Here is a 26114-nt window from a genome sequence, read left to right on the forward strand (position 1 = left end):
AAAATTGTGAAGCAAATTTTCTTATATGCTGCTTGGTTGTATGAGCTTTCGAAGAGTAACAAGCGCAAGAGACTACAGCCGCTTATAAAGAGACAGCATGCGAGAGAGTGCACCGGAAGCTTTGCTCTGTTCTTCGTTGTGCTTTGAGTTTGTGGAATTACACTCGTAAGCGTTTGGTTGCTTGACTTTCCGCCGCTGACTCGCCATCACTTTCGATTTAATCGCATTCGTAAGCGTACGTTTCTGTTTTTCAACTGTGCTTGCTAGTACTATATACTATTTAAAACGTATTATTATTCTTATTATTACTAGAATACACAATTTTCTTAAAACGTACATATCTCTGTATATGTATGTATGTATGTAACTATATACATATACAGCTAGTTTATATATGTACAGTGTGTAGGAAAATATTTACAAAACACAATTTGGTTTCGTAAAAAACTGCGTGGCGTTAAAATTGTATTGGAATCGTGTATTTCACTTACGTTTGAGCTAACGGTTAACTGTAAATAAAAGTAATTGAAATAAATAAATGCAAAATTAAAAAAAAAAAAAAATAAAATAAAAAAAATATTAAACAAAAAATAGAAAACAAAGTGCAGTGCTATTGAGAATTATAACCTAAAAACCATACAAAAATCAAGAGAAAAAAATAAAAAATATTTTTTTTTTTTGAAAAAAGTGTATACTAAATGGTGTAATGACAAAGAAGTGTGTACTTTTGTGGCAGCAAAATTAATTATTTTATGGATAATATGAGTTGAACAGCTGCTGAGCTACAAATATTTGTGGTGGAATAAACATATTTACATATATGAGAATTGCATATAACAACAAAAAGACAAACAACAGAGTTAGCAATAAACAAGAATTTTAATGAAAACTTTACATGTGCACACAGCTACATAAAAGCTAAATAACAAACTTTTAATTATTTGTTAATTTTTGTTTTTTTTTCGATTACGAAAAAGCGCTCAATTTGTAGTGAGTGGTGTGCCTGCGAGCAATTTATTCACTAGTTGTTAGTTAGTAAGACATAAAGTGGGTTGGCTGGTCGATTGGGCGATCAATGAATGATTGCTGGCATACAAATATACATATCTACATATATGTATGTATGTATGTATGTTTATGTAGGCCCTACATGCACGCCTTCAATTGTGCTACAACGCTATGTACATATGTGTGCGTCGCGAGCGCAGGTTGAGCCCTCAGCTGGGATTTACGCGTGTCTTTCGACTGACTAAGGGGTTAGCTTTGGGCTAAATTAAGTGCATAACAGTTGAACGCTTGTTTGTAGGGACAAAGTTGCAGGAAAGGGCGTCAAGTCAAGCGTTTGACCAGTCAGTTGACCAGTCAGTTGGACCATTTGCAAGACAGTGTTCATGTGTGTTTGTATGTTTGTATGCGCTTATATGCATATGTGCCTTTGAATTTATAATCTCAAGTAGAAAAAAAGTATCCAATTCCAATTGACGACACAGTGCTGCTGGGCTGCTTGAAACGCTAGCCGGTCGTTCGGGCACACTACGCGCACAAAGGCACACACACACACATACACTTGCTTTGCTTCAGCACGGTGCTGGGGAGCGGATTGCAGTTGTTGGTGGGCAGCGCAAGCGAGCGAGAGAGCGCCAACATGCTTACTCACACACAAACACATACACACTCATTATTATATATAAATGCAGGTACGAATGGCAGCAGCACAGACTTTCGTTTCAATGCCAAACGCTTAAATATGCCCACGAAAGCACATTTTATAATTACGCGCTTGTATATACATACATATAAATATAGAGGCACATGCATACATACATACTGTATGTGTGTGTGTGTTCAAGTGTTGGCCAAGTCATATGTACATTCATATGCTTTGTTGTTATTGACATTTTGCTCTTTAAGATTGTTGTACGCCAAGTCATAGTTACAAACACACATACATACAAACTTATAAGTATATGTATGTATATGCCTGTGTTTGTCAATGATAATTGTTGTTGCGTTATCATCAATATTATTATGTTTGTTGCAGCTGAGCAAATCACTTGCGCAGCGTCAAGTTGGTTACATAAAAGGCATAGTCATACATACAGACAAACATACATATGTACATACATACGCGCACTTTGACAAATATTTATCTATGACAAAGCGCGTTTATACTCATTTGCATATCGATGGGATTTTGAAAAATCGAAAACGCGTCGCCACCAAATAATTTGGCGCAATACTTTATTAGCAAAGACAATATACAAAAAACAATAAAAGCAATAAAACAAAAGGAATGCAATAATGCCAAAGAAATCAACGAAACGTGTATTGATGCAATAACTGAGGTGTTTGAGTAGTTCGTATGTATAATGTTTGGAAAATCGAAAATTTAAAAAATTGTGGAAAGAATTAATTTATAAAATTTAAAATTACAAAAAAAAAAATTGTAAAAAAATTAAAAAATAAAAATTGAAAACAAAATGAAAAATAAAAAAATATATATAAATAAAAAATAAGTCAGAAAGAAAATTAAAAAATATTAAAAATAAAAATAATAATAAATAAACAACTATATATAAATTATTGAAAGACAAATTAGAAAAATACAAAAATATTATTATAATAATTAAAAATTTAAATCATAATAGATGAAAAAATTATAAATTATTAAGAGACAAAAATAAAAAAAAAATATTATTATAAAAATTAAAATTAAAAAAATTTTAGAAAGAATTATTTATATAAAATTTAAAATTACAAAAACAAAATGTAAAAAATTAAATAATAAAAATAAAAATTGATAACAAAATAAAAAAAATATATATAAATAAAAAATAAGTCAGAAAGATAATTATTAAGTATTATAAATAAAAATATACATAAATTATTACAAGACAACTATAGAAAAAAAAAATATTATTATAAAAATTAAAAATTAAAATCATAATAGATAAACCATTATAAATTATTAAAAGACAAAAATAGAAAAATAAAAAAACATTATTATAAAAATTAAAAATATGAACATAAAAATTATGAAATTTAAAAATATTATAAAAAATTTAAATTAAATATAAAAAAAAATTATAAACATATACAATCAGTTAAAAAAAAAACTATGAAAGATTATAAAAATTAAAAAAATAAGAAAAACTAAAACGAAAATCTATGAAAATTAAAAAAAAATAAAAAAACAAATAAATCAAAATTAAAAAAAATAAAATAAATGAAAATAATAATTATAAAATATTAAAAAACAAAAAAATTAATATAATTCAATAATAAAAAAATAAAATAATAATTTAATTATAGTATTAAATATAAATACAAAATCAGTCATCTATTAAAACAGCAGCAACGAACTATTGGTGACAATATACAATCCGAGCAATTAGGCACATGAAGTGCCGCATTTAACGTCTATCTTCAGCCCCACCAAGATCAAATAGCAGCATACGCTTGCTAAAGCCAGAAAATATAAGTGGAGCAATGTAAATAAACACCCACAGCAGCGCTACATTTGCGCAACAAAAACAAAATTGTTAGACGCAAGAAATTGAAAATTACCATTAATTGATTTAAGGCTGCAGCATGAAATCAATTTTCATCATTAAAGCGAGTAGCAAAATTCAATAATGGCCTAGCAAGCTTCGTTGTGGCTTCCAACCCATACTGGGGCATACATATGTAAATATACAAGCCCAACGCTTCCTAAATGCCGCTACGCCAGCATTGAAGCAAATATTACAAAATTGCTGTAAATATACACACACATACTCACACATACATACATACATATTTTGTGGCTTCGGCTAGGATGGTCCTTTTCTAGTTGGGTCAATGGAAATCAGCTTGACAATAGAAATGTGCTCTTTTTGGTGTGACGCATGCGCGCTGCCGTGCTTTGTAAATAATAAAATTCCAATGGTCAAATGTCACGCGAAGTGCTTGCTGACAATATATGCATATGTACACAAGTAATGTGAGCAAATACGCCAAGCAAGTGTTTATGTACTTATATACTGACATACATATGTACATATGTGTGGAAATATAAGTTTTCAAGTGCAAGCTTTCACACAGCTTAAGCTACAGCTTTTGCACCCTCATTTCATTGGTGTACTCGAATGCTGTAAATTGCTATGTTTTGAAAATGTAGCGCTTCTGGCAAGTAAAAATACTAATAAAAAATCACAGCAGCAATTTTATGCTGATTCTGGGTAGTGGGCAACTCTAACCCTTTCGCCAGTGCGGCCAACAGCCATTTTTTACTGACTTAAGTGCTTAATGCTGATTTTCACGGTATTAGAAGCGTGGATTTGCCGTGCATTTTGAAGATTAAGTTGAGCTGTGGTTAAACTTGCAGAGTTTTAGGACTTTTTAGTGATTGGTTATAGTTATGAAACGTCGATTAAGAAAGTGAAAATATGTGACTTTTGAAATGCATTTGGATTAAAACAAAAAATTATACTTTTTCTATATAATTACAATTATTAAAATTGCAAGAATACACAAAAAAATATAAAAAAATATAAAAGTTAAAAATTGAGCAGCTGTTGAAGTGGAGGTCTCAAAACATTTTCACGTGACCATACCCACAATTCCAATCCATCTACCAATAAAACAAAAAAAAAAAAATAAATAAATAAACAAATTATTAATCTAGAGTAAAGTAGATTTTCAAAAATTTTTCCACAAAATGGCGACTGCTTAAAAAATTTTTTGCCACACTTTTTAACTTTTTCGAATTTCTTAAAGATATGTAAAATTAAACTTTGGTGATGATATGATTCCAGCGATAGAGACGTCTATAAAGAATACTCTGCAAATTTCAGACAAATCGGTCCAGTAGAACTCGAGTAGAAAACATGGGTATCGTTTTGAAAAAGACAATTTCGAAAGCAAGTTTGGGAGACGCGCCAGGAAAATACCGGTATCTCCGAAAATAACTTGAATTAAAAAAAAATCTTTTTGTTGACATATTCATAAATAGTAAAACTTTGAAAATATATAAAAAAGAAATTCGATGTTTTTTTGAAATATATAAAAAAAAATATTTAAAATAAAAATAATCAAATTTTTAATATTAAAAAAAATTAAAATAAAAAAATTAAAATAAAAAATATTTAATTTTCAAAAATTTCAATTAAAAAAATAAATTTACCCATCGATTCTTGCAGTCTGATTTATCGATACCAAACATATGTACATATTTACATACCGTGCATATTGCGCCAACTACCACGCCAATATACTCACATATGCACATAACACCAAAGTACAAGCGCACAAACACTTATATTTGTACTGGAGTCTCGAACACGCATCGCCTTCACCCTGCCCTCCCCCCACACTACCTCATCGTGCGTAAAACATAACATAACGAATAGCGATGCGCAACTACGTCATCGAAAAGTGTGTCAAAGCAGCACGACTTGGTGCTCGGTGGTTGCAGCAACAGCAACAGCAGCAGCAGCAGCAGCCAAACATAGCAACAATGTACATATTTGTATCGCATTGTATACACAGTTGCACATATGTACATATATAATAAATATATACATACATTCATACACATATGCATGCATAAAGCAATTTAGACAATCTCCCAATAGCTTTTATTGGTGAGGAGAGCATGCCTCCTTGCTTGCTTTTTGCTCTTTCTGTGCTTCCCAACAACTGTTTGCCTGCGCGCCGTGTGGTTTGGGGCTTAACACACAATACATTCAATTTACTACGTGTGGCGTCAAGTGGCCAATTGAGCTTATGTGGACTTATGCAGTACTTTTGTGCTTTGAAGAATTCACATGAAGGCTTATACTTTTCAGCATTCAAAATTACTGATTAGAAAAATTATAGTTGATTAAGAAGCCTGCAAATAATACATGGCGACAAAATGTAATTTTCCAGAAAAAAAGCTCCGGCACATACACACAGCCATAATTGCTTACATATGTATGTGTGCGCGTAAAAGAGTGCTTTCCATGGAAGATATGTGTTATAGAGAGCAGGCTCTCCCATACATACATACTTTAGATAAAGCTATGCAATGTGTACTGACTGCCTCTTAGTTAGTGGCTCTCTTCAGCGCACTCAGTCAAGTTTAGAGTTGTTTTTCTTTGCTTCAAACATTTTATTTATACTTGTGAGTTGTATGCTCTCATTTAAGTTTACAAAGCTTTCAACGCTGGAAATCAATATTTGACACACAAATAACTCTTTCTATTTCTGGCACTCGCGTCTTTTCAATGGACGAGCTCTCTTTGATTTTTTGAAAAGTTCTAAGTTAATGTTGTGTAAGGGGTGGTGAGGTGGCGGAGCTACATAATTCGCTTTTCTCTGATTTTCTTCTCTTCTGATATTTGCAACTTTTCGCACTTATTTCTTGAATATATACAAATATACATATTGACATCGCTGAAAGCTTCGAAATAACAAAACATCTAAAATTGCACACATTTACATATGTACATATATAACTACAAAATAGCTTTGTGTATAATCTTTCACATGCGTAACAGTATCCAATTGTTGTTGCTTAAATTATGTCATATGTTCTCCGGCCATTATATGGCGAATTTTGTAGCAAACTACATACATACATACACATGTGCTTGAATGTGTGCTTGTGACGTTATTTGCGCTTAATAAGTGTATATACATATATATACAAACAAACAAACATTTGGTTTATGAGTGGATAGATTTCAGCTAAAGGCTAATTTTTCACCGGATTTTCTCGACTGTTTAGTCAAATCGGTATTTAGCTATTCCAAAAATAACTAATACACACACACACACACATATTGCTTATACTATTAGTTTAAAATAGCTTATAACACTTTTGATAACAGACGAGTTAGGTGGTATTTCGGAACTATTGACTTGCAATGCTTAAATACATATCTACAAAATTGCTTACATATATCAAAATTTATTAATTTAATTATTTAAAATTAAATAAAAAATAGTTTAAAAGCACACTGATCAGCTGTAATGTTGCAAAATAACACAAACTAGCTTATTTTTAAGAACCCATCTATTATATTATCTATATTATCTAATATCCAAATGTACGATAAGAAATCTAAAGAGGCTAGTATTCCATTTCAATTTAACTCTAGTCTGAGAACAGCCAAGCTTTAAACAGAAATTACGACTTTTGTCATTAAGAATCACAAAGAAATCACTTTATCTCTCTATTATAATCGCCAGAGCTAATTTTGGCGATTTTTGAGACTGTGATGAGCATGTTTGCATTAAAGTTATAGTTAACTTTACCGTCATCTTTAATTAAGTCCTTCAGGCTTTACCTTGAACATTAAAGGTGTAAGGAGTATTCTTTTTGTTTTGCTCTAAAATAACCACAGTACTCTGAGTTTTTGGTCTCTGATCTCTTATACTGGACCGATTTATTTTTGAAATTTTTAAATAATCTTCTCTATACGTCTCTCTATCGCACTAACTAGCCGCATTTCCAAATTTTAAATTTTACAGTAGAATCTCGATTACTCGAATCAAATTGAAACCAGGGGTATTCCGGATAATCGAGTTCAATACAAATCAAATAATACATATTTTAATATTAATACATTTTCATTATAACTTGTGATTGATCTTTGTCTCAATGAATGATGTCTTAGTATTGCGGCCAAGTCCATGATGCGCTTCACTTGTACCAGTTCGATTCGTGTACATCTCCATTTTCAGTTTCTTCATCATCTTCTCGCTTCTTACAGTTTAAATCGTCAATGATTTCTTGATCAGTTAATATTTGGAGTACAGAGTCTTCATTAACGCAGTTCAGCCACTCCTTAATATTCGCTTCATAGTACGCTCCACCAATGCCAACAATTTACTTTGCTTCTGTTATTTCTTTAAAATCGTCGTACGGTTCAATTGAAGAATTAGTTACAATTAGTTCCCTGCCGTTCATTCGAATAATTGCTTTTCGGATAATCGGGATTCTACTGTACTATTTTTAAAAAACTTGAAAAGTCAAACAAAAAGTACAAAAATTAAGTTTTTTTTCCAGGCAGTTGTCATTTCGTGAATTTTCGTTTTTCATATTGTTGGGAGGGTTGGAATCGACGACGGTATGGTCAACATTGTTAGGAGGGTTATGGTCACCTGCCAAATTTTTTGATATTTTTTAAATTTTCAACTTTTTAATTTATATATTTGTGTTTTTGTATTTTTTTATATACCAGTTTAATAATGTTTCCAAATATCCGTTTGTATTGAGTTCAACTGAAATGCTATCAAATCGAATATTTCTGTACAGAGAGTTTCATTTTTTGTAAATAATGAAGGCAAACAAGTTTATACCGCTTCTTAAGAGCGTGGCAATTCTTCCAGCTCCGGTTTGTTTTTATACCAATTACAACTAGTACTTGTAAGAAATACACGATTATTTACTTTACTTTACTTAAACATAAATGTAAATGAAAATCTTAATTATCGCGCCGTTAATTAGGGTCATACTCATACACAATTACCAAGTGCCGAACGGCCGCAAGAAGTAAACTTGTCAAGCGCCCACATTATACGTACTTCCATCTGTCCGCCCACAAGCGCTTTTATAATTTGTTTCCACCCACTAAGCTTTATGTCACACACACACTCTTTGTAGTAAACTTTTTTTTGTTAATTTTTTTTTATGTTTTGAAGTATATTAACATTTAACATTTATAAATACATACATACATATATATTATTGTCTAATGTTAGTTTATTTACATACTTACATACATACATATGTGCATATATATATATATATATATATAATAAAACATAAACGCATTCATCTTACTCATTATATAACCTTCACCATTTCTATCTTCACCAGATTTCCAAGCTCAAATCGCATTTGCCTACCATCAACCAAAAAACATCAACCAAAATCAGTTTTGAAAGCTTTTCATTTGTGCTCGCTTGGCATCATATCTACTCGTACATTGATTGCTTGCGGAAACTTATGTATGTATTGCACATAAATTTTATAAATTTTTTTGAGTATTAAACTAAAAACACTATGATTATCCTATAGCATATATATCTTATTTTAAATGCAAAGATAACAAGAAAAGCTTTAAGCAGTTAATGTGAAGAAAAGCTTCAGAGAAGGAATTTTATGCAGTTCTAAGGAAAAAATCGCGTTTAACTTAATAAAGTTTGAGAGAATAAGTAGTGTCCTTGAGCAAACGACTTGATCACTATTGTTTCTTCGATTGAGTTTATATTCTCAGCCCAAAAGCTCGCGTTGATTTATGGATCGTTTAGATATTGTTTAACCGGTTCATATTAATTTCTTTAGACGTTTGTAGAGATCCTCTCGGTTAATGTTATTGTAGCTGTCTTCGAAAAAATACCCAGGCATAAGTAAGAACGGTTTTGAAGCTACCTCGTTTGTGTGCTTTTTGCTTTTGAGGCCTTTTTTTAAATAACTCGAAAGTAGTTAATATTTTCGGGTCCTCAGTTAGGGTTTTTGTTGTTTTTGTTGTAATAGAAAAGTATTAAAAGTATTTTTTATATATTTTGTGAATCCCTAGTAAGATTTCAAAACTGTTCTAACTATTTCTTTGAACAGTATTTCTGAAGAATCTGCTTAATTTTCGATAAACTCATTACACATAGAGTTCTTGTCAAAGAGAATAAGGCATTATGTATTTACAAGAAGACTTTATACATATATTTCACACAATATTTACATTTTTATCGAAAATTTCGATTTTGTTTATTTCTTTATTGATTTCTTACAAAATTAGCACCAAAATAAGGTCTAACCTAATTACGAAAGTCTAGTGTGTAAACACGTGAGGAATTGCACTCATTTCAAACGCATTGTACACTTTTTTCTTCTTTCACTTAAATCTGTTTGACCCTCTTAAGTTGCAAGATGTCGACTGTGAAAGCTTTTTGGCGCTCATACAAAGCACAATGGCAGCTCTTGCTGCTGCTCTTTGCATTCGAGAGTTCGCTGCAATGCAAGAATTTCTACAAAGTTTCAGCTCTCAACACAAAACAAAAACAAAAATGCAAGAAAATTGAATTCAGGAAGCAAGCTGCCGCTTGCGTGTGCAAGGGCTGTGTGCCTACACGGCGTATGCGGAACCAAAGAGTATGCAACAAAAAGTCTGATAATTGCAAGAGCGCGAGAGCGTTGCATTGTAATGGGAAATGTTGCAGTGGGCTGCTGTTGTTTAGGGTCGCTACGGCATACATACATACAGGCATGCATGTAAGAACCTACTGCCCTAATAAACAGCAGCAAAACAACAAAGTCAAGCGTCGCAAAGTAGGGAAATACATGCTGGCATATATATTTATAGGCATATACAAAGAATTATATATATATGTACATAAGGCTCGACAATTGCACTCGCTGTAAACAGTAATTTAAATATATTTATGAGTGTGCGTGTGTGCTTAATTGCGGGCACATGTGTGAACACTAAATGAATTGTGTTAATTTACAAGCGCTGCTGGGTTACTCCGCAGAGGATAAAGCGCTTTTTTATTTATTTATTTTCATTTTCAAGATTAGTAAATGAAAATGCGAGAAACGTGCGAGGAAAAAAGGTGAAAAAGCGCGGCACTGTGTGGGAAAGTGCGTGTGCAGGGCGCCGCAGAATTAGTTAGTTGGATGAGCGTGATGGGCAGGTGGGTGTGCACGAGCACAGGCTGATACAGCTACAATGCTTGTAAATATATACATATGTGCGAACATATATGTTCTATGTAGACAGTTCTTTGGTTTCCTCTGTATGTATGTGCCTGTGTTTGCAGCTGTAGGGGGAAGGAGGGCGAAACATGCGCACCTAGGAAACTCGTTCGACCGTATTGGTTGGCGTGCTTGCTGTCCAACGCAGCGCGCCGTTGCTTTGGCACACGAGCGACTTTTCGTAACGCTGCAAAAATAAAATCAATGCTAGCTGCTGTTTGAGTATGTGTTTGCTTGTATGTCAGTGCAAAATACGAAGATGAATTCTCGTGTAAACGAAAGGAAAAACGGCTGTCAGACATAGTGCTATGAAAACGGTACGGCGCATAGAAATGGGCATAACGGTGACAGCCACGAGCGACAAACGACGGTGATAACGGCGACTGCTGTGGTGAAATTCTCTAATGCTACATTAAATGTAAAAAAAAATCCAAATTGAATGAGTAAAATTGTTTTATTGAAAAAAAAAATTAATAAAAATTAAATATTTAAATAAAATTATAAAAAAATTTATGTGCGAGCTGTGTAATAAACGAAAAGAAATAAACGTTAGCGAAAGTGAAAACCCATTGAAGGTTAATGTTTGTGTGCGTTTATGAGCCGAGCCCCTGATTTTTGAGACCAAAAGTATCAGTAGCTGCTACTGAGCTACCAGAAAAAATATTAAAAGAAACTACGGCAAATATTTGTAGAAAACATATTGATGCAAAAATAAAAAATATTACTTAAATTTTTTGAAAAATTATTTTGAAAAAAAAATTGAAAATTTAAGTATTTTTGAAAACAAAAAATTGCAAAATTGTAATTTGTTTACATTCAATAGCGTGAAAAGTGTGCAGCAATTTCAAGTTGAGCTGTCACGTGACACTGCTTGCAGCAATAAACACATACCAGGATATACTAGCGATTAGTGTGTGTGCTATCTAGAGAAAATCGAAATAAAGCTCTTCAGCGTAAAATAAGCAACTCGAAAAAAAAACAACAATTCAATATAAAATCAGCAACTCAAGCATATATTTTTCAACTTAGAAATAATTAATTTCCACAGCTTTGTTGTTTTTTCACTATTAAATGACTAAAGGTTTGCGACAGCATTAAATTGAAGAAGCTCAATGTCATATCTACGTCAAGTCAGTGTAATTGCAATAACAATAATAAAAAAAGGTTTATAAATAAATAAAATATACAAATCAGCAGCAGCAGCAACACACAGCCAAACAATTGCAACGAATTATGATATTTTTAAACTAGAAAATAAAAATAAAAAATAAACGGAAATAACAAGTTTATTAGTCAACCACTAACAACTGACATAACAACGGCCACAACAACAACAACAACAACAATAAAAAATTGTAAAAAAATACCTAATCAACTGCAGTCATTTTTTGAATCATACGAGCAAGAAAGAATATTGTTACAGCAACAACAACAACAACATTTCAACAAAAAAGCGCAACTAGAACAACAACAACAACAACAGCAATGAAATAAAGATTTACTATATGCACGTATGTAAATAATAAATATGTGTGTGTAACAAGCGACAAGCAAATTCTATTCAATTCAATTCAATTCAAGTTTACATATTCGTAGTACACAAATGCCTTCAATTCTATATATATACAGCACAAGTACAACGTTTTATATATAGAAGCGTCTTAAAGACACTAACAGCAAAGGTGAATATATATTTATATATATAAATATTGTATAAACATTTGCATACATATACATATACACATATACATATATACAGTTAACTGTGTACATGTGTGTATTTGTATGCTTGTACTCTTGTAAGTTTGTATGTACATATATGCATTTTTATTATAGTTAATTTAAATTCATTATGCAGCGACGAGTAAAAGCAGCAACTGCTGATTCTCTATAAGCGAGTATATATAATACTATATGCATATATATATATGTATGTATATATAAATGTATATGCAAGCTTTGAGTGAAATAGTTTAAATTGAAATGAATAAAAATTTTCGTTGGTTAATTGAATAGTTTGCAGGCATTGTAGTATATATGTATATTCACACTATACATATATACATACTTATATATGCAAATTATGTGTGTGCGTTTGTCAGGTGTCTATGTGTAGTTTTTCGCGCCTTTTATCCAATAAATTTGCATAAAACAAATTTAAGTGATTTTCATTTTAATTTTCATAAGATCTTTTTTTCTTTCAATTGAAACTAAAGAGAGCCAATATGTGCCAAATATAGCAATTTAAAAAATTCAAAATTTCTATGATATCTGTGGTTCTTCTGAGCTGTCTACAATTTTGTGTTCTTCCGGGTTACCTTTATCAGAATATGGCGTCATGAGACGTCACCAAGTACTTATATCATTATCCTTAGCTCTTAATATATATTCTAAACTATTTATTCCTGCTATTTTTTCAACGTTTCTAAGTGAAATATGTCAGACCAATGATTTTGAAGTTTTTTACACATTATTTATCTGGTAAGCAATTCTCGCAAAAACCCCTTAGATACGCTTTCGAAAAGATTAAACTTCTCCATGCAATTATATTGTTATTACTGATTTCAAATAAAGCGGAAAATATTTGAAGAGTTTCTTTCTCATTAATTTGATAACTACATATGTATTTGCATTTTTACATGAGAATTATTTATTAATCAACTTCATCCTAAATGTACATGTATAAAATGTAAACATTTTATATGATCAGCAATTCTGTCAATTAAACGTGAGAATTTCAATATACGAGGTGTGTTCAAAAAATAACGGGAATTTTAGAATTTCGCTGGTTTGGAGTTTAAACTTGAAAGAGAAGACACCTCCTTTATATTTTTGATGGTTTATTCTAGTCATTTTAACAGTTTCAAAAAACGATTAGTGATTTTGAAGAGTTTAATTGCTTGCGTACACTCCAGATAAACATCTTTAGGACCAATTCATTAAAAAATTAAATTTCTCTATTCAATTCTCTATTAAACATGTTTGACTTCGATTAAAAGGAAAAGTATTTTAAGAATAGTATTTGTCGATCATTACTTTGAGAACAATTCCCTTTCATTAGTGAAAATTATTGTCATTCTACACAACCCTAAATGTAGGCAACATTTTATTTGACCATAAATTATATCTTTAAATAATAAATTGCCTACAATTAGGCGCTTTCGAATTTTTGTTAAAGAGATTTCACTTAAACATATGTGTTATGTTTCAATGAGACTGTGTGAATATATATCTTTATAATATTCTATACAATGGATTTCAATGCAGAGTTTAGGTATATGACCCGCTATTATTTAAATGGGATATACCATTGAAGCTTGGTTTCTAAGAACTGCATGATAGAAAATGAAAGTGAATATTAATCAACTCATCCTGTGACAATAAATTAGAGTTAGCTTTGTCTTTCAGCATTGTATTTATGTACATAAAATAATAATGTATATAAAAGTAGATACATATATAGCCACATATCGCATACTGCCCTAAGTGCTACACACATACTGAAATATGTATAAAATTATTTATTTAATTGTTAACAAGTACTTGCATTGAAAAACGCGTGACTCGTTACATGATTCTGAATCTTCATTAGTCAACCCACCTGCATGAAGTGTACTTGGCCTTACATATGTGCGCGAGTTCGAGTATATCTATATAACTGCGCTCAATAGTGTTTAAATATATACTCTCATAGTTGAAAAAAAAAAACAATATTCAACGTAGGCTGTAACTTGTTTCGTCAATATAGTGGGGGTAGTACTCAGGAGTAGCTCAATAGCGGCCATTAGTTTTAGTGACTTTGTATTTATATACAAATATTTATACTCTGTTATACTCTGTTATATGTTTAAACATGCAATAGAAGTCAGATATTTTATATAGCCAGTAGGAAAATCAATCGTTTTGTAAAAAGAAAGTGAAAGGCTTTTTGTAGTTAACGGTCCTAATACATTTTTGAGGAAAAACAAACAAAAAATATTAAATTTCAATAAGAAATAGAAACCTAATAAAGACGTCTTTAAGAGTATAAAAACTTACTCCTTTAAAAAATTTTCCAGCATATAACTGCTCTAGTTATGATTTTTTCAGCTTCTCTTAGTCGAATTAGCGTATTTTTATTAAATTCTTTATTTTTGAATCGAAAAAATAATTGCATATTACTGACGTCATAATTTCGAAAATCAGGTACTTTTTTAAAGTAGGGATAGGATATTGATACTCAATTCTCACAGAGAATATCGCCATCGAAATTTACTCTCAAAACTTCATATCAATGTCATAGAGAATTTGGCGACTATGCTAGACATCTTCAATTCGCCACGTTTTACTCGCTATGTGCTTCGTTCTCTTGCCCAAAAATAACCAAAAAAATATCCATATGCATTTAATACAAAAGAGTAAGTGGCTACCTCATTCTAGTGGCATAAATTCAGCTTGATGTATGCTAGTTGTCTGTTCGATTCACCAACCTGCTACTTTAGACAAATTGGCAAGCTATTCTTCTACTACTCAGTTTTCTCATAGAACATATCTCTGCACCAAATATTTATAAGCTAGACAAAAGTTACCTAGATAATTTACTATAAATGAATATGTGGCTACCTCATTAAAGTGGCATGAGTTTTTCCTATAAACGATTTATGCCAGTTGTCTGTTCGATTCGCCGTCATGTTAGTTTTCGCTAATTGGCAAGCTATTCTTCTGTAAATTTGTTATGATCGCTAGTCCTTAATAAGGATTTACAAATATTTTATTGCTTTCAAAGAAGTTTTGAGCGCTAATGAGTTCCTGCTGGCCCACCATGTATTAGTACAAACATATATTTGTATATGAGTGTGCTATTTAAGGTGTTACACAAGTCTTGACTTAGCTAGCTAGTATTCTATTTAGTACACGTATACATTTGTCTATAGTATATACTAATCCCTTTTTAAGGCCTGTTCGTGTGGGTGCCTGTTCACCACCCGCCTGACTGGTGCTCTCCAAGTTTACAAGTTGTTCTATTGGAAGCCCGCTGTGAGCTAGCTAATTTGCGTGCAATGTCATTTTAGTTACAAATGCAAATACATATATGTATTTACATATATGTGCTTAAGTATGTACATATACATATATGTACATATTTACCTATTGCACAATCAAGTTTTTGCCGTTTGCTCGCCGGATTCCGCGCATTTGCGGTGTGTTATTTACATACATACACATGTAAAGAAATGTGAAAAGCACACAAAAACAACAACGTTAGAGAATATTTTCGCCAATTTTGCGGTACTATTGTCTACTTTCGCAGATGAATTTCAAACTTTAGCCGAGATAACAAATGCATTTGCTTACATGCAACACACACACACAAAGGCAGTATCAATAACTGCGCATTGACTGCGTTTTTATGCAACTACAACAAGCACAACAAGCGCGCTCTAAAAGCTTGTAGTTTTCTGTAAGCAACGCATTGTGTTTAGCATTTGTTGTTGGCCTTTTTGTTATTTGGCTTCGTTCAATTTAGCTGATTACATTGTAAAATAGTTTCGCTTTGCTGTATTGGCATGCATTGCATTGTTGTTGTTGTTGCTACTTTATACTCGTAGTATATGCACAAAGCGTAGTCGTATGCACTTTCTGTGCCGTCGGCGGCCGTTCACAGCGAACTTTTAATTATTTGCTTCGGTTTTGCGTTGACTCGTGCACTTTTCATATGATTCCCTTGAAATTACAAAACATTAAAAAAGCAATACAATTTTATATATAAAAAATAAAAAATAAATTGATACAACAACAATGTTGACCATGACCCAGTTAATGGTGTCGCACTAAGTCAAGTTGACCTTAACTTTGTGCTTTATGCGCTCTCTTTAATTTGAAAATTGCTTAACTTGAGATTTTTTTAATTGTCAGCTGTGTGGCAGCTGTTGTTTTGAAAGATTACTTGATATGCACTTGAGAAAATTAGAAATTAATTATAGGCTTTAGTTTTATTGTCGAAATTAAGTGCAATCAAGCATTAATGAATCACAACAGAAAATCATAAAAAAAACTGGCAGTTATTATTTTTTCAGAAATAAATTATATTATATTTACTAATTAAATTATATAAACTAGATAAGTTAGATATAAGGTTATACATATATCCATATCATTAGGTTGATGGCACGAGTTGAAATCAATCTGTCTGTGCGTTTGTCCTGAACTAAGTTTTTTGTACACCACCGGTAAACTCCAAACAAACTTTCTCGAGTCTTTTCCCTTAAGTACCTCATCATACACCATAAAAATTATTGATAGGATTATTACCACGCCCACCTCCTTTACAAATGTAATGTTGAAAACGGCTGTGCTTTAATTCAGTACGGAAAACAGCAGAAACCTTAAATTTTATGAGAAAAATGGTAAAGAAAAACTGCCTAAGATTTGTTGGAAAGATGGACCATGAGCATGTTTCCGCCCGTTTATGGTTCAAAAACCATATCTCAGGAACTATTCGACCACTTTCAACGAAATTCGATTCATAACACATTTTTGGCATCCCAATAGTTCATTTGGAAAATGGTCGAAATCGGGTCACACCTCCCCATACCACAAATCTGAGGGCCAACTGATTCGTTCCCTTTACAATATATACCTGAAGAAACAATGAAGATAACTGAACAAAACTCTTTCTCAAACACTGAATTTATAGTCAAATTTTAAAAAAATCGCTCAAGGCGAACTATACATTTTCAAGGCCTCATATATTGAACATGAGTACATTAATGCCTATGGATATTATTTTTACCGAAAATTACGGTAAATCTCTCAGATTTTCAAAAAATATTTAATTGAAATGTGTTCCTCCTAATAGAGGGCCTCTGTGCCAAAAAATGACAAAATTAGCATAATTAGGTCAATACTTCCCTTAGCCCCTATACATATATGTACCTCATATTCGGATTTTCAAACTTCGGGTGGGCTTTATGCGGTATATATCGGTTAGGATGTGAGATATTTTAGCAAAATTAAGTAAACATAAAATCATAGGATATAATGTAGTTTGGTGGTAAAAATAATTGAAATCAGTCCGGAGAGGTAATTCCATCACTAAATACCTATTTTAAATTTTCCAAAATAGTTGAATTTGCTATCGGTTATGATAGCTTTACCCATTTTTAAGAGCGACTGTTTATGTAAAAAACAACAACAAATTGGTTAAAAGAATTTCGCAGCCCTAAGACGGTATGTGCCATAACGTGTGCTAGTTAGACGAAAGATTGAGGCAAAGATTTAAAAAGCGGGTGGTGGGGGGTTTATAAATGCGAACGCTTGCAGTAAATGCAATGCCAACAATTTGCGTGCCTCAGCGATTTTTATTTTTCGTGTGTTTGCTTTTGTTTTTATTTTAGTTTGTGAAATTTATTTCAGCATTTCTTTTCTATGCAAATCGAGCAGATGAATTGCCGTCGCCAAGTACATATGTATGTAGAGAAGCCAAATGAAGGATGAGAAGAAGCAAAGCAAAAGGGTGCCAGCAAGCAAACGCGCATAGAAAAAAGCCAAGTTACAATTATAGAAAAATAGAAAATGCAGCGTTTTGTAGGGCTCTCTGTTGGGTGGAGGGCAGTGCGCAGGAGGGACACAAGTGAAAATGAAATAATGTCACAAGGTTCTCCACTTGACCAAGTTTATTTATTTATACATATGTATGAATGTGTGTCTTCTTTCTTTTTGTTGTTGTTGCTTGCTTTTGGGCGGCATTGCTGTTGAGCACTTCAAGTGCTTCGCGCGTTGATGGGCCTGTTGTTGCTGGTGTTGTTGTTGTTCGCGTTGCAGCATTGCTTTTAAATGCCATACAACATTGTGTTGCACTACATGTGTTATTTGTTGTTGTTGTTGTGTTTGTGCTGCTGCTGCTGCTGCTGTGCGTTGCAATGTGTTGCATAATATATTGATGACGTTGCGTGACAGCAAGAAGAAACCACGATGTTGTCATTCGTTGGTTTTATTGTTGTTGTTGTTTTGGCTTTAAAATGCCAATGCTGTCAATGTTGTTGTAGTTGATGTTGTTGCAGCTGCTGCTGTGGGAAAAGTATGCGCGCGTGCTAAACTCGTAGCAGCAATAAATGTCAAGAGATGCCATCACATGTGGCCTGAGAAAATTATGAGCTTAACGGATTTCGGTGCGGCGAGTTTTTTGAAAAGAAAAATTTTGCTAAAGTCATTTGTTATTTCTTAAAGGAGGTGTGTAGACAATGAGGCCTCGAAGTTGCCAGTGGAAGGAAGCTTTAATATTGTAGGGGGTATTTCAAAGATCTGTGTCTCCGGGATTTGAAGAATAATTCTTGGGAGATATTGTCATAATTCAATTACTGGTTCCATTCGCCACTCTTCAAGCTTTATCAAATCGTTGTTATTTCTAATTTTACCGCATTTCGTATTCCCTCTTTTACCTACAGGGTATTACACACCTGCACTATTATTGCCACTCTCCATTCTCCACTCTACCCCAATTCGCGCATTCGCCTTCACATTCCGGTGCACTCTCTTTCACTTGAGCGCTAACTGTATGCAGGCAGACAGACAGACAAGCGACGCGACACAATTGCCAGCCGCGAACCACCACCTTGTGCGGAATGCCAATTGCATACACTTCGCCTCGACATAGCCCCCAAATTGGGTCACTTGCCCATTGATATATGCAGATTTGCTGCTGCTGGTTGATGGGGCTTTGCGCCGCTTCAATGGCTGTGCGCGTAGTTTTGCTTAAGTGTGCAAAAACAAAAACAAAAACAAAAACAAAAACAAAATGTAAATAAATAAACTTCAATTGCAACAATGTGCAGTATTTCTATGTTTGTATGTTTGTATACATACATATATGTATGTTTGTTTGTATGTATGACACATAAGTACGCTTACACATATCGTTAAAGTCTATATTAAGTGCAAACGCCAACGCAATGCAGCAATTCACTGAGTGACGACGGCCGCACCGCCGCAAAGCATTCAAAAGCCAACAGCAATAGCTACAGCAACAACAACAAGAGGCGAGCGAGCGAACTTACACGCAACTCGTTTTGTGCTGTGCCCAAGCTCTGTGTGGAAATGCGTGGTCTCACTGCTGCCAGCAGTTGGTGCTCCAGTTGCAGTTGCTTTTGCAATTTTGTTTTTGTTTTTGCCACTTTTGCGCAGCTTTGATTGGTTGTGGCTTTTGTGCTGTGACGACCTCGGAAGCGCTTCCACAAAAAAATCTGCAGATGGAAATATGCACACGTAAAGGGTGTTTTTTTTAATTTCCGAAGAGGCAATATTTTTTTTTTCGGAGTTGGTCTTTTTTCAAGCTTGGATGATATCTCACAGCTTTTCGCTTAAAACGCAGCTTAACGATTGACTTCACTATGTTTCGAGAATTATGTAGCATTTTTATTCCAGATCTTTTCATGAGGCTTCTAATTAAACTAATATTTTTACAACAATTATATGTGTTCAAAAAATAACGGGAATTTTCAAAATTTTTAAAATTTAATTTTTTTTTTATTTTTTATGTTTTTTATGCTGATATAAAATGTAGACTAATAAGAAAATATTTTTTCAAAAACTAAAATTCCCGTTATTTTTTCAACACATCTCATACATGTGTAATGAAAAGAGGATGATGGAAATACATTGTAAGAGAGGCATGTGTCTTTATAATAAAAAAAATTATCAACAGTATTTAATAACTACTTTAAAGCAATCCCTCAGCACTAAAGATGCTTTACAAACATGCTTTGAGCTCAAGACTACATGTCACACTTTTACACAATTGATGATTTTATGGTAAAAATGATTTATTTTCCAGCAAGCGTAAATATATATTTGTAAAAGCATATTTATATAGGGTAAATGCTTGTTTAATGACACATTTGTCACTTGTCTCCACTTTGGCTCGGCTGCTGCGACACTGCAGCACATTTATTATTTTTACACACGTCTGTATGTGAGTGCGTGTTGTAGGCACCTAAGCAGCAGCCATCAATGTCGTCACAACCAACGCAACGTCTTCAACGTGTATGTACGTTGTCACCTCCACCTCAGCTGGCTGCTACACCCGATGTGCTTGCCTACCTACCGATTGAGAGTTTGGCCTAATTAGCCAACTTTGTTGGTTTCTAGGCCGCATGCTGCAGCTCGCTCCGACTATTTGTGCACACTTTGTTTACATGCCACAATGCATTGCACACAGTTGCATAGTGCGACTCTGAGTCTTTAGTAGTGATCGCCTTCACTCCCTTCGTCTAACATCCTCAGAGGGTGCTGGCCGTATTGTCGCCTGCGTGTGTGTCTGTATGCTCCATAACGGTGCTTTTCAATATCCTCTTGTCACATACAAGTACAGTTCTATGCCATGCTATAAGCACTCTCACTTGACACGGATTTTCCATTTTTAATTTCCTTCCTTCCTTGTCTTCAAAGGTTTTGCTGGCGTCAAAGTTATTCTTTCGGCTTTGTTGGTATTTGTTGTTGGTATTTAAGTTGCATTTCTCATTTTAGCGTTTATGTTTTTTTTTTCTAATTTTGTGTAAGTGACTAAGTAATTTGCAGTTTTGTCAGCAGCAGTTTTGTAATTAATTTGTGTGTGGAAGGGAGCAGGAATGCGGGAATTAGGTTTATGCACTGCAGTTGAACGCTGTTTAGCTGGAACCCCATTTGTGTATGTGTGTCTTAAGAGTTTGTGTAATGGCAGGAGAACTAATTGCTTTTGCTTTGAAACATGTGTTCGCTGACAATGTTATTAGCAGAATTATGGCGGCAGATTTGCTCAGTCTGCACGGACGGCAAAACAAAGGAAATTAGCTCGCGCTTTATTGGTCTTTTAGGAATTTGGTTGGGTGTAATTGATAGCACCTTAAGGAATAGTTCGTAGTAAATAGAGTCATATTTCAACTATCGATTTCCAGCACTGCACACACTTTAAAGAAAAGAGACACTACAATATTATGTTAGAACCATTTTTAACCGATTATTTACCGAAATACTCTCTTTCTAAAAAAATACAAAAATTTATCTACAAAATGTAAGATGTTAATTGGATTCCAAGGTATACTAAGCCATTGGATCTTTCCAATCCACAGAACAATGTTCTCATCTGGGTGTTTCATAACAAAGTTAAACTTCATCTTTGCAACATTTAAGAAGTTTATCATTGTTTACTCAAAAAGCTCGATATAGTTTTTGTAGAATCTTTCAATCCAAACTTCCGAGAAATTACCGATAATATCGTCACACCAATGTTTCTAAACAATACTGTCAGACAGTCTCACAAAAATAAATTAGTAAGAGCACCAAGCTACCAAAGCTGTTTGGAGGAAGGCGAAGAGCAATCATCCAAGCACTTCCTCCTTCAATGTCCAGCTTTCGGTGAAACTTGTAAAGTGACTGGAATCGGCATTAGTCGATTTCAGATTTTTATAATAAAGTTCAAGCGCTTTGTCATAAAGGTTTTAGAGATCCGTCAGGAGTATCCCGGTATCACAAGGGACAGTCGAATTTGTCCAAATTAGATTCTCTGAAGTTGCGAAGATCTACCTCTTAACCTAACCTAACCTTACCTAACCTAAAGTGAATCTATATTCAGCCCTCAACATAGCCTTCTCATCTAGAGAGGAGTGGAATAAGGGCAAGGCGGACAAAGATTCAGAGATAAGTATATATGCAGACGGATCCAAAATGGACAAACAAGTGGAGGTGGTGTCTTTTTAGAAAAATTATATACCATAATCGCTTTCCGGCTACCCGTACACTGCAGTGTATTTTAAGCCGAGATCACTGCTATCAAAGAAAGTCTTCTCATTCTGTCTAGCTAGTCTAGGAGCTGTTAGTGGCACTAACATCATTTGTCACGGTAAACCTGCAATTGGTTCCAGGACATAGTGAAACAATCCAATGGAATAAGAGCCGCAAATGGCTATTAAGTTTAAAAGTAATGACATAAGAACTGAAGTTGGAGTGTTAACACATTCCTGTCTGATTGGGGGACACGCCAGCGTACAATGATTTCTGTAGAAGTTGGCAAGAAGTAGAAGAATAATTATCTAATTGAAAAATAAAGGTTGGTTCAGAGGGGACAAAATAGTGTGAGGCGATTTCTTCTCCCAAGGGCCTTCGGTGCGTCGACAGACAACTACTAAATCTAAAGTTAACCTAACCTAATAGTATCAACCAGCCAAAAACCTTCCTTACTTGTCTTCTTTATGCATAGAAATGCCAATATTTACCCTCATGACTATGCAATCATTGACGATTTAAAATTGCACAAAGCACAAACGCCTAAATACACACCTTAACAGTAGGCCCAACATAATATTTGCACACATGCAAGATTGACACGAGTATTTTGGTGTTTGCATAGCAAATTATTTCGCTTTTATGGTAATATTTTCAAATATTTAAACAAGCAGAGTGAGAAACACTTTTAGCACACTAGTGCACATACATACATACATACATATATAAGTACAACAAATTTATTTAGAGACTCATGTGAGTAACAAACAAAATGCTAAAAACTGTTAACTTGCTTGTAGAGTTAGCACTCATCTGGTGGCAATTCTTGCATTATATTTTATATGTATATACTTCAACCACCCGATTTGGCTACTAAGTAACTCAGCGGCGGCAGCGTATGCTCCCCGGTGTGTCAACGCGTTCAAATCCCACTTCAAATATTCTATGTCTGGCAACTTTCCAGCGCTGCTTTGCTTTGCTTTTTTTTACTCAAATATATGTATATATTTATAAATACATAGGTAAATACCTATGTGCTTTGTACTAGCATGTGAATCAACTCAGCAGCATATTTTACTTGCTCTTGGTTGCCCATCACAGCCAGTGGAATTGAAAAAAAAAGATGTGCCATGTGACTTTTGCACGTTCCAGCACTCGTACACTGCGCTGACACGTGTGCTACGGCATTCCGAGTGAAGAATAGAATACCCAAGTGTGGGTATTATGAAATCAAAGCGCTCACGTGAGCCAAAAATAAAGGTGAAGCAAGAAGAAGACGAAGAAAAAAAAGAAACGGAAGAAATTTCGGTTATTGGAAAATTCGTGCGGATATTTTCGGCAGATGAAAATCAAAGCTTTTGGCGAGAGTGCGGATTAGCAAGGCATTAGCGGGAGTATGCTTAACGATTACACGCTCTTAAAGCGCTTTAAAAGCTTTGCTAGGCGGGAATGAAAGAAATAAATAGCGAAGAGAGAAATATAAATAAGAGCGCGCAACTTATAGCAAAAAGGAGTGCTGAGTAATTCAAGGATAGGCACGCTCATTTGTGCGCACTACTTGAGTTACTCAACTTACTAACACAAATATTATGTTTATTTGTAGTCTCTACACACATACAAAGTTTGTTATATACAAGATGTTGTTTAACTTCCGCTTTGATAGCTCTTCCGTTTCCTTTTCCTTGTGTGTTATACGTAGCTGTGCGCATGAAAATGAAAATGCCAAAGCTCTTTTGCATTCATATACAGACACTGGTTTACATACATGATGTCAACTCTCAATGGGCCTCTCGTTTGGACTCGTATATAGGTTACGGCACATCTTCGTCATTAACTACATATGTAACTGTAAATATGTATGTATGCACTATAAATATAAACAATACTCAGCTGGCTACTGTCGGGTTTCATTACCAAGTCCTAGTTGTTTTTGTTTTTGTTCTTTTTTCCTTTTGCCTGTTCCTGCAAGTGTGCTTATTACGCTTGAGCAACATTGGCGGCAAGGCGAGTGAGCGCTGAAGTGGCCTGTGCCTTGATTGCTGATAGCTTGCCACTTTTTGAGGTTAACTTGTGCATAATAACGATTGGCTACTTTTTTCGTACACTTTCTGCAGCACAAGCCATTTGCGTCTAATGCGCTCTTTGCGTGGTCCCTTGAGGTGCAAGGGAAGCATGTCATTTATTTCATGGTTTGTAGCTGTTAGTCCATTTAGAATTTCCGGTCTCATTTTCATGGAATGTGTTGTTACATAATTTAACCTTAAATTGAGTATATGTAACGGTATTTTCATAAAAATTTGGAATATACTAATTAGGTAGATTAACTACAAAAGTAGTATAACTCTACACGTCAAGACTTTGAGTTAAAGCGCTTAGGACTTTAAGAACTTTAAACCAACTTTGTATAATAGAGGATTTCCTTTATTTGCTAGTCTGTTTACACTTACTTAATTACAAGTAGAGATTGTTTGAGAAACTGTGCATCTGAATCGTTTTAAAATGGAAAATAATGATTCTTTAAGATGTAAATACTATCATCTATATTTTGTTTACCACTACTATTCTTTCAACTCTACTGTTCTTCCAAACTTCTAGTCTTCTACTGTATGCTTTAATCATTTTTAATTCACACTATTTTATATCCAGTTTAAAACTCACCTAGTCTCATACACTAAATAAAAAAACTCACTTTCTTTATTTGCTTTCGATTTCATTTCCATAAACATGCTCGAGCTGCCTACAAAAAAAATTCCACTTCTTCGCAACTTTGAAACGCAAATAGGCTACAATTCCGTGCTGAATTTTAATTTTAGTTTTGTTTTCATAAATTAATTAGCACAAAACTGGCTCTCAGCTCCACCTAGACGCATAATTGTAGAGACGAAGTGTGAGTTTTACAAGCTCGCCACATATACATATGTATGGGTATGCTTGGTTGTATGTAGGTCCAGTTGTGAAGGTCAGGCAGGTGACTGCTGCTTAAATACCTCCAGCCGGTTTTAACATATTTTCTGAATTGATTTAGAAAACTAATATGCATATTTATATGGGCACACATGCGTACTTACATACATACATATGTATGAGCTGTAGAAAATGTCTAATGAAACGGGTTCGGTTAGAGGCTTAGAAAAAATTTAGTATTCAAAATTTTAGAACGCATAGAAAATGTTTTTCAGTATCTATTGAATTAAAAGTGTTGAGTGATCAGCTTTTTGATAAAAAATAACTAGGCGTGGAATATAGTTATTTATATGCATCTATGTAAATGCATAAATTGTAAATTTTTATTCTCTTATCAGGCTTTTCAGTTATGATAAATGATTTTAGACGCCTATAACGGAGTTTATGATTTTTTATGATTTATTATGGTGATCTCGTGTCTATATATGTTGATTTATTTTATGGAAGCATAACTCACGAGATTTCTTCATATAACAATTTTATAAATTTAACCGTTTTCAAAGCAGTAAAGCTACATCTTATTTAACTACAGTTGGTCAATAAATATAACATCAGCTTCAACTGCGGCTCCCTTTGATTTTTGTTTCAAATATGAGGTGTGTTCAAAAAATAACGGAAATTTTAAAATTTACAATTTTTAAACAGTCGACTTGTCAAAAGTAAATAAATATTTTTTCAAAAAATTCCAAAA

General features: G+C 33.6%; 1 protein-coding gene across 10 annotated transcripts in view; it reads left to right on the top strand.

Annotated features, from left to right (window-relative positions):
* The first annotated feature begins 204 nt into the window (after window positions 1–204).
* LOC105219519 (RNA-binding protein Pasilla) overlaps window positions 205–26114 on the top strand; it is an 88918-nt gene continuing 63008 nt past the window's right edge. For 3 of the 10 annotated variants that reach the window (XM_011195718.3, XM_054236052.1, XM_054236036.1), the window contains exon 1: window positions 11180–12405. The gene's annotated coding sequence lies outside the window, so the exon portion shown is untranslated. Of the gene's footprint in view, window positions 236–8848; window positions 8980–11179; window positions 12406–26114 lie in introns of those variants that run through there. The other 7 variants (XM_054236037.1, XM_054236050.1, XM_054236038.1 and 4 more) reach the window with 7 other exon arrangements.

This window comes from Zeugodacus cucurbitae, chromosome 2, assembly GCF_028554725.1.
Source record: "Zeugodacus cucurbitae isolate PBARC_wt_2022May chromosome 2, idZeuCucr1.2, whole genome shotgun sequence".
In the NCBI taxonomy this organism is placed as follows: domain Eukaryota; kingdom Metazoa; phylum Arthropoda; class Insecta; order Diptera; family Tephritidae; genus Zeugodacus; species Zeugodacus cucurbitae.